The sequence below is a fragment of the Halichoerus grypus genome, unplaced genomic scaffold, assembly GCF_964656455.1.
Source record: "Halichoerus grypus unplaced genomic scaffold, mHalGry1.hap1.1 HAP1_SCAFFOLD_203, whole genome shotgun sequence".
Lineage (NCBI taxonomy): Eukaryota > Metazoa > Chordata > Mammalia > Carnivora > Phocidae > Halichoerus > Halichoerus grypus.
In genome coordinates, this window is record NW_027555130.1 from 1 (window position 1) to 7,835 (window position 7,835).

Sequence of the window (7,835 nt, forward strand, 5' to 3'; positions counted from 1 at the left end):
CTTTTTTCATTAAAATAAGAATACATAGACACACATATATACATATATATATTCTCTTCACTATTATGTTTAAAATTCAGCAGAAAACCAAGAAAAAATTAAATGTCAAATGTTCAGATATTGCTATTTGCTCATCCCACAGAAATATAAATTATAAAATAGTTCATTAACATAACTGTACGTGCATTATTTGGGAAAATTTTATTCAAGAATCAACTAGTCTAAATTCATGCTTTTGTTTTCTAAGTACCCAAATAATCTCTTCATTCATTACATTCCTTATACATTAACTTTTTCAATTTCTAAGTACACATATAGTTGCCAACTTAACAGGACCTTCTGTGGCTTTTTGTATTAAAAGTTTTAAAACATGATTTGAATAATCCATATCCTAGACTGTGGAAAGATGAAAATTATTCACAGTCAATTGATTTGTGTTGCATAAAACACTGCTAAAGTGAGGAGTAATACAAGCTTTCCACCCAGAGTAATATTCTAAGGAACATGTTTAGAGGTGGCAAAGTGTTAAGACAAATTTGTTTTTACCGCTAAACAAATAGAAGAATATTTTCATGGAACCTCTGAAAATGATGATATCAGATTTATGAGCTGTCCCTTAGTTGTGTTGTTCTGGTCATGTCTTATTTGGTCCACATACAACTTAACAGCCAGTCAATATAAACTTCTGAAACACAAATTCTATGCCCTCATTTCCTCATTCCTCTTTGTCTTTTTTTTAATTAACGTAACAGTGTATTATTAATTTCAGAGGTAGAGTTCCGTGATTCATCAGTTGCATATAACACCCAGTGCTCATCACATCACGTGCCCTCCTTAATGTCCATCACCCAGTTACCCCATCCCCCCATCCACCCCACCCCCAGAAACCCTCAGTTTGTTTCCTATGATTAAGAATCTCTTATGGTTTGTCTCCCTCTCTTTGTCTTTTAAGTCTGCTAAGTAAAACCTTGTATCCCTCCTTCATTTTTTAAGATTCAGCATTAAGATGTGCCAAAAATAAGCATCCACTGGATTTCATGGGGATTAAGTTAAACGCAATATGAAATAAGAATAAGAAATTGTGGGTAATGGGGCGCCTGGGTCGCTCAGTTGGTTAAGCGCCTGCCTTCGGCTCAGGTCATGATCCTGGGGTCCTGGGATGAAGTCCCACGTTGGGTTCCTTGCTCAGAAGGGAGCCTGCTTGTCTCTCTCCCTCTGCCCCTCCCCCTGCTTGTGCTCCCACTATCACTATCTCTCTACCTCTGTCAAATAAATAAATCAAATCTATTTAAAAATTTTAAGAAAAGGGGCGCCTGGGTGGCTCAGTCATTAAGCGTCTGCCTTCAGCTCAGGTCATGATCCCAGCGTCCTGGGATCGAGCCCCACATCAGGCTCCCTGCTCAGCGGGAAGCCTGCTTCTCCCTCTCCCACTCCCCCTGCTGTGTTCCTTCTCTCGTTGTCTCTCTCTGTCAAATAAATAAATAAAATCTTAAAAAAAAAATTTTAAGAAAAAAAAAGAAATTGCGGGTGAAGAAGCCACTTTCCCTTTAGACAGCAATATGAAAATGGAAAATAATAATTTTCAAGTCCATTTCCATATTCTAAAATGAAACTAGTAGCACAACACACACACAAAAATTCCCAGGCAAGGAATTTTGGGAAGGAACTAAACAGCAAAGGCAACTCAAGACTTCAAGACTTCAAAACCGCTTGAGAAGCGCATTCTACTTCTAGAAAGAAGAGAGACAGCCGTGGCGGAGGAAGTGTCCCACAGCAGGTAGCGAGTGCCCAGACATACCAGCAGCTGCCTCCAGAAAGACTTAAGAGTTGTGGAAGTGGAGGGCAGGGGAGGGTAAGATGGTGACTATAAAGAGGACAAACCTATAGCGTCTCTAGCAACTCCAATTCGTCTAATGTGACTGTGGGCCAATTTCACAGAAAGAAAGATGGAAGGAAGGGAGGAAAGGAGGGGGGAGGGAGGAATGGAGAGAGGGAGAAAAGGAGAGAGAGAAAGCGATAGGGATGGAGGGGCAGCAGAGGAAAGATAAGGAGTCATTTCTGCACCATCTAAAGTGAGAATACAGAAATCCCAGGACCTTATTTTATCCAAACCCCTCCGTTTGGATTCTCAGTCTGACAAAGACTCCAATAAGATACCAGTATCACCCACTTCCTGCAAAAATAGACCACGTAGAATTGCCCAGAAAAAGGTTGCGGTGGGGGGGGGGCGCCTGGGTGGCTCAGTTGGTTAAGCGACTGCCTTCGGCTCAGGTCATGATCCTGGAGTCCCAGGATCGAGTCCCGCATCGGGCTCCCTGCTCAGTGGGGAGTCTGCTTCTCCCTCTGACCCTCCCCCCTCTCATGCTCTCTATCTCATTCTCTCTCAAATAAATAAATAAAATCTTTAAAAAAAAAAAAAAGGTTGCGGTGGGGGGACGCTGATCCCCTGGCCTCGTGTTTTCATGTGAATGGACTTCTCACCCCCGCAGAGGAGAAATTTTGTATCACGTTGGTGGGTGACAAGAGTGTGATACTCATGGTCCTCCACATCCATAAAGAATTTGATTGTTTCCCTCTTGACACCACTCCCCTTAGGAGGCAGAAATCCTGTGGAAATGGGTCTTTTCGTCAGACTCAAACTCTCTTTTGATGGGCTGTCCCAAGATCAAAATATAGGGTCGTAAGCAATTAGCAGGCCCATCTAGCTGCCGATACAAAGCCACATTTTTCAATGAGCTCTGTAAGTAATAAAGGGAAAATAAACTTGATAATTAAAGAAAGGATCTTATTTACTGCCCATTAAAACCCCAATAAAAGAAATGAGCACATGAGGCACCTATTTATTTTATATTAATATATAATCATAATTTTTCCCAACCTTAAATAATGGCTAGTGGGTCACGGATATAGTCTTCTATTCATTTGCTCAGAAACGTAAGTTGAGCCCCTGTGCTGTGATGTGCTATCAACTTTTCCAGCTGATTTTAACCAAATAACCAGGAGGCAGCATGGTCCCTTGCCTTCGAGATTTCCTTTAGAACTCTCTAATAAAAATTTGGTCCAACTGAAAAGAGGGAAAAAAAAAACCTTTCAAGAAATATTGAAGGACAAGAGGTGTGAATAGGTGAGAAACCGTCCAAACTTTTCAGCTCATATCCTCGTCTACCTTCTTGAATTCTAGCATACCCCTCACTTTTTTGTGTGTGTCCCATTGTCAGATTTGATTTGCCTTGTATTTATTTGTAATCATGGCCATCAACCTACCCAGCCAGATGAATGTGCAACTAGGTTCACTGGGGTAAAAATAGGAGAGAAAGTGAGAGCCAAAGAGCAGCAGCATCTGTGGGTTAAAATAAGAGAATTATTAATAGGGCTTCTATCTGACACTGTCCAAGGAAGGGAAATGTCCTGGCGGCGTCACCATCTTGACATTCAGAACTCTGACAGATTTGGTTAGCCTAACTTAGGTAGGCAGAAAAGGTCATTTGTCACCAATATCATGGTGACTGCCAAACCACCAGGCTGGTGTGCTCTGAATTTGGCACAGAAGAGGAAACATCACCCTGGACCAACTTCTTGTTGCTGCTTTTCAGGCAGCGCTACAAGTCCCTGTATTTAACTAACAGAGCCAAGGGTGATCTACAGTGTAAGAACTGGACGAAGAAGTGAAGTTTTTATTAAACATGATGCTCCCCTCTATGTGGCATTAAAATGAGGCTTGGATAGAAAGTGAGCCAAGAGCACCTTATAGACTCTGCTGCTGGGCATACACCTCACTTCTACCACCAGTGTCTCCCAGGGCTGGGCCCCTGCCAGAGGTGCCACAAGACTCAGCTTATCTGTCAGAACGACGACCATATCTCCTTCCCATGATGCAGAGTGGTCATGGGAGAGAAGGGGTGTAGGTCTGGAAGAGGTGGGGGGCCAGGGTATAAGATGGGTTATACCACAGGGGATTACAAGCTCCAGGCAAAAGCACTGTCTTTACCAAGTGTTCCGTTCACTTCTGGTGTTCCAAAGCAGTGAGTACTTTGTTGAAGATCATGGTGATTCATTTCACCAAACCATCCTATTGTCTACTAACCATATATCCGCGAGTTCTAACCTGACTGCATTACGTGTAAAGGTTAAAGAGATATTTAAAAGTAAACTCTACTTGGTCCTACATCCATAACACACAAATGCAAACAAAATTAATGTTTTATTGGGTAGGGAAAGATTTCTCCTTTCCAGCCCCATGACTGCCTCCAGGGCAACAAATGTGGAAAATGCCGCTTGACAGGAAGAAATTTAATTGAAAATAGTTAAGCAGGTTAGAAGATACCCTTTATTTACCTCAATTTCAAAAAAAAAAAAAAGGAATTGATATAGGAGAAATGCCACAATATTATTAAAAGTTTTCCAAAATTTGAGTTAAGAAACATCTCCTTGGGAGAATCACTGATCTCCCACCACCATAATCTTAGTTACAGCACTATAATTAGTTTATAAAAATTAGTTCAGAAGTGCCAATGCACATTTGGCTAGAATTTAGTTGAGTTGGGTTTTTCTTGGTTTTGTTTTTTTGTTTTTGTTTTTGTTCTTGTTTTTTGTGAGAGAGAGAGCAAGCAAGGGGAGGGGCAGAGGGAGAGGGAAGGAGAGAATCTTAAGCGGACTCCACCCTTAGCACAGAGCCCAACTCGGGCCTCATCTCACAACCCTGAGATCATGACCTGAGCAGAGATCAGAAGTTAGACACTTGGGGCGCCTGGGTGGCTCAGTCGGTTAAGCGGCTGCCTTCGGCTCAGGTTATGATCCTGGAGTCCTGGGATCGAGTCCCGCATCAGGTCTGCTTCTCCCTCTGACCCTCCCCCATCTTGTGCTCTCTCTCACTTTCTCTCTCTCAAATAAATGAATAAAATCTTTATAAAAAAAAAAAAGAAGTTAGATGCTTAACCAACTGAGCCACCCTAGAATTTAGTTGAGTTTTTATGAAGAATGAATAGAGAAAGCAAGGTCATCTTATAAATTTAACTCGCTTTCAAATGCAAGCAAGAATGTTAATCAGTTAAAAAAGAGATAGATGATAGAATATTAATCAGCTAAAAGATAAAAACAAGAGTTTCTCAGACAATCTCAAATAGTGAGGACTATTAAAAAATGTGAACTTGTTTTCTATTTTACATATTTATATAACATTTTACTTATGACATAATATAATATAGTGTCATCATATCATATCAATTTGTTTTGAAAACCTTCAAGTCCTCCCTGAAACCGTCTATGGGAATTTTGTTCCTCATACACACAGAACAGCGCCCACTGGTCACTTGGTTTAAGGTCTGTTGTGTCTGAAGGCACATCTCCCAGAGCAAGAAAAAATGGGAGGTCAGGGTGACCCCTTGTTTAGTAGCAGCAACTGTTTCAATGGAAGCCGTCCAGAGAGCACCGACTTACCCTTCCACCCTTCCATTTATTCTGTTGTTCTCTATATTATAAAAGACCACCAGGTACAGCCCAATTACAACAGGTAATGATAACAACAGTAAAACCCATGTATAGAAAACAACTAAGACATGGATTCTTAGGAAAAGGAGGAGGAGGAAGAGAAAACAGAAAGGGAGGGAGAAAGGAAAGAGCAGGGGAGACAGTGGAGAGAGGGGAGAAACACGAGACATTTCTGTCATAAAATCTGCCTTCATCCAGAGATGATTCTAAGAATCATACTTCCCACAGGTAATGTGTAGGGCCATGTTTCATTTCTGTGATTTTGTGTATGATGAAAGGCTTCCAACATCCTTAGTTCAAATTCCAGTTTGGCCACTTGCTGTCCATGGGACCTTGTGTCACCTCCTCAGTCACCTAGTTGGTAAACTGGAAATAATAACAGTAATTACCTCACAAAGATATCGTGAGGGATAAAGTATGCTTATAACGTTCCCAACACCTGGTAAGTGCTTACTAATTGGTAGATTATTATCAGTATTGTTATTTTTAAGATGACTAAATATCTAGCTCTTTTCTGGATAAAAAATGTTATTAAACATTAACTTAGATATTCAACACAGCTTACAAGATTTAAGATTCCCACTGAAACACACACACACACACACACAATGAATACCAGACTAAACTCCCTCCATTCTTTTGCTATGGATTTATGATTGTGTGTGTGCAGGCATGGGAGGAGGGGGTAACAGGGTTTAATCTTCATTATCTCATTTTATTATTTAAAATAGCATTCATTCAATTTAAGAGGCACTGTGATAGAGTGCATTAAAATTACCTGTAAAGCTTCTTCAAAATACCAATATCCAGGCCCTACCCAGATAAATTGAATCAGAATTTCTGGGGATGGGGCACCTGGGCAGCTCAGTTGGATAAGCATCCAACTCTTGATTTTGTCTCAGGTCATGATCTCGGTGTCCTGGGATCAAGCCCCACATCGGGTTCCACACACAGCCGGGAGTCTGCTTGAGATTCTCTCTCTCACTCTCTCTCCCCTTCCCTCTGCCCCTCCCCCCAAAAAGAAATAAAATAAATCTTAAAAAAAAATAATTTCTGGGGATGGATCCTGCATACCAATAGATTTTCCAAAGGTTGCTCCAGGTGGTTTTAAAAGGCAACCAGGGTTAAGAAGTGGCATAGAGGAAAACAGCGAACCCTTAGAAAGGATTTCTAGGTTTGAAGCTCACTTCTTTTCTTCACTGGCAATAGGCTGCGAAGACGACCTCTAACCTCTCTGAGCCAGTTTCCATGTCCATAAAATGGGAATGATGATTTGCACCTAACTTCTCAGAGCTGTGGGTTTTAGATGAGAGAAGTAAGACCCAAGCTTTGCTCTGCAATTTGTTCTTGGGAGCCAGTTTTGAGCTCCACGTGAGGGAGCCAGCTACTTTTAAACTCATAAATGAAGCATGATCGATTCCTATCCAGGTTACTTGTCCCACCCTCTGTGGGGAACAAGAGAGAAGGAGGACGCATGGACCCACCCAACCAGCAGCTCCATGAACTCAGTGCTGGGAATCTGGACAGTGAAAGATGTCAGTTAGCTCACACTCCTATCTCTTATACAAATAAAGATATCATTACTACCCACTTCGTTTTCTTAGTATATGGGAAGTGATGTGGTTAAGATGAATGAGCAGAGACCTATCCTAAAAGAAATGTAAAACATAACTCTTCACATTCTCTTAAATATTTAAGGAGCTTATGTTTTGTCCACCTTCCCCAAAACTCTAAATTAACTGAATTCAAGGGCTATGTTTGATTAGTTTTGATCCGGCCCTTCTCCTGACTGCATTATTTAACCTATGAATCATGGTTGAAGGATTAGTCTGACAATATGAAATATAGAAAACAGGAATTTAACTGGCATTCATTACCGTGAATTTCTTCTGGTCTCTTTTTCACTAATCTAGGTATACTAACTGAATCATGCATTGGAAACATAGATCTCTGTCAATTACCTTAATAAATAGCTCTGAGACCCATGTGAGAAAATAAGTTATGCATTTTGTTCAGCTTAACTGGTGGCTTGAAACAAACAGTTTTTGAGTCATAATGCATCTGATTGAGAACTGGCTCATTATGTCATTATCTCCTAGTCTTTCTTCTTTATCACTAAACACAATGTTGTGATCTTTACTGGGATTTTCATTGGCTTGAGGATTCAATATAGAAATGATAAATACGTGTTCTTGGGCATAAAGCTAACCTTCACCTCTAACATTACTCATCATCTTCTCTTAGGAGACACTACTTAGGAATTCCTTTGGTAAAGCAAACCCCAGTTAGAAGATTCTGGGATTTGTCGATGCTAAGAGAAATGAAACATCTCTATGTGTTAGTCTTAT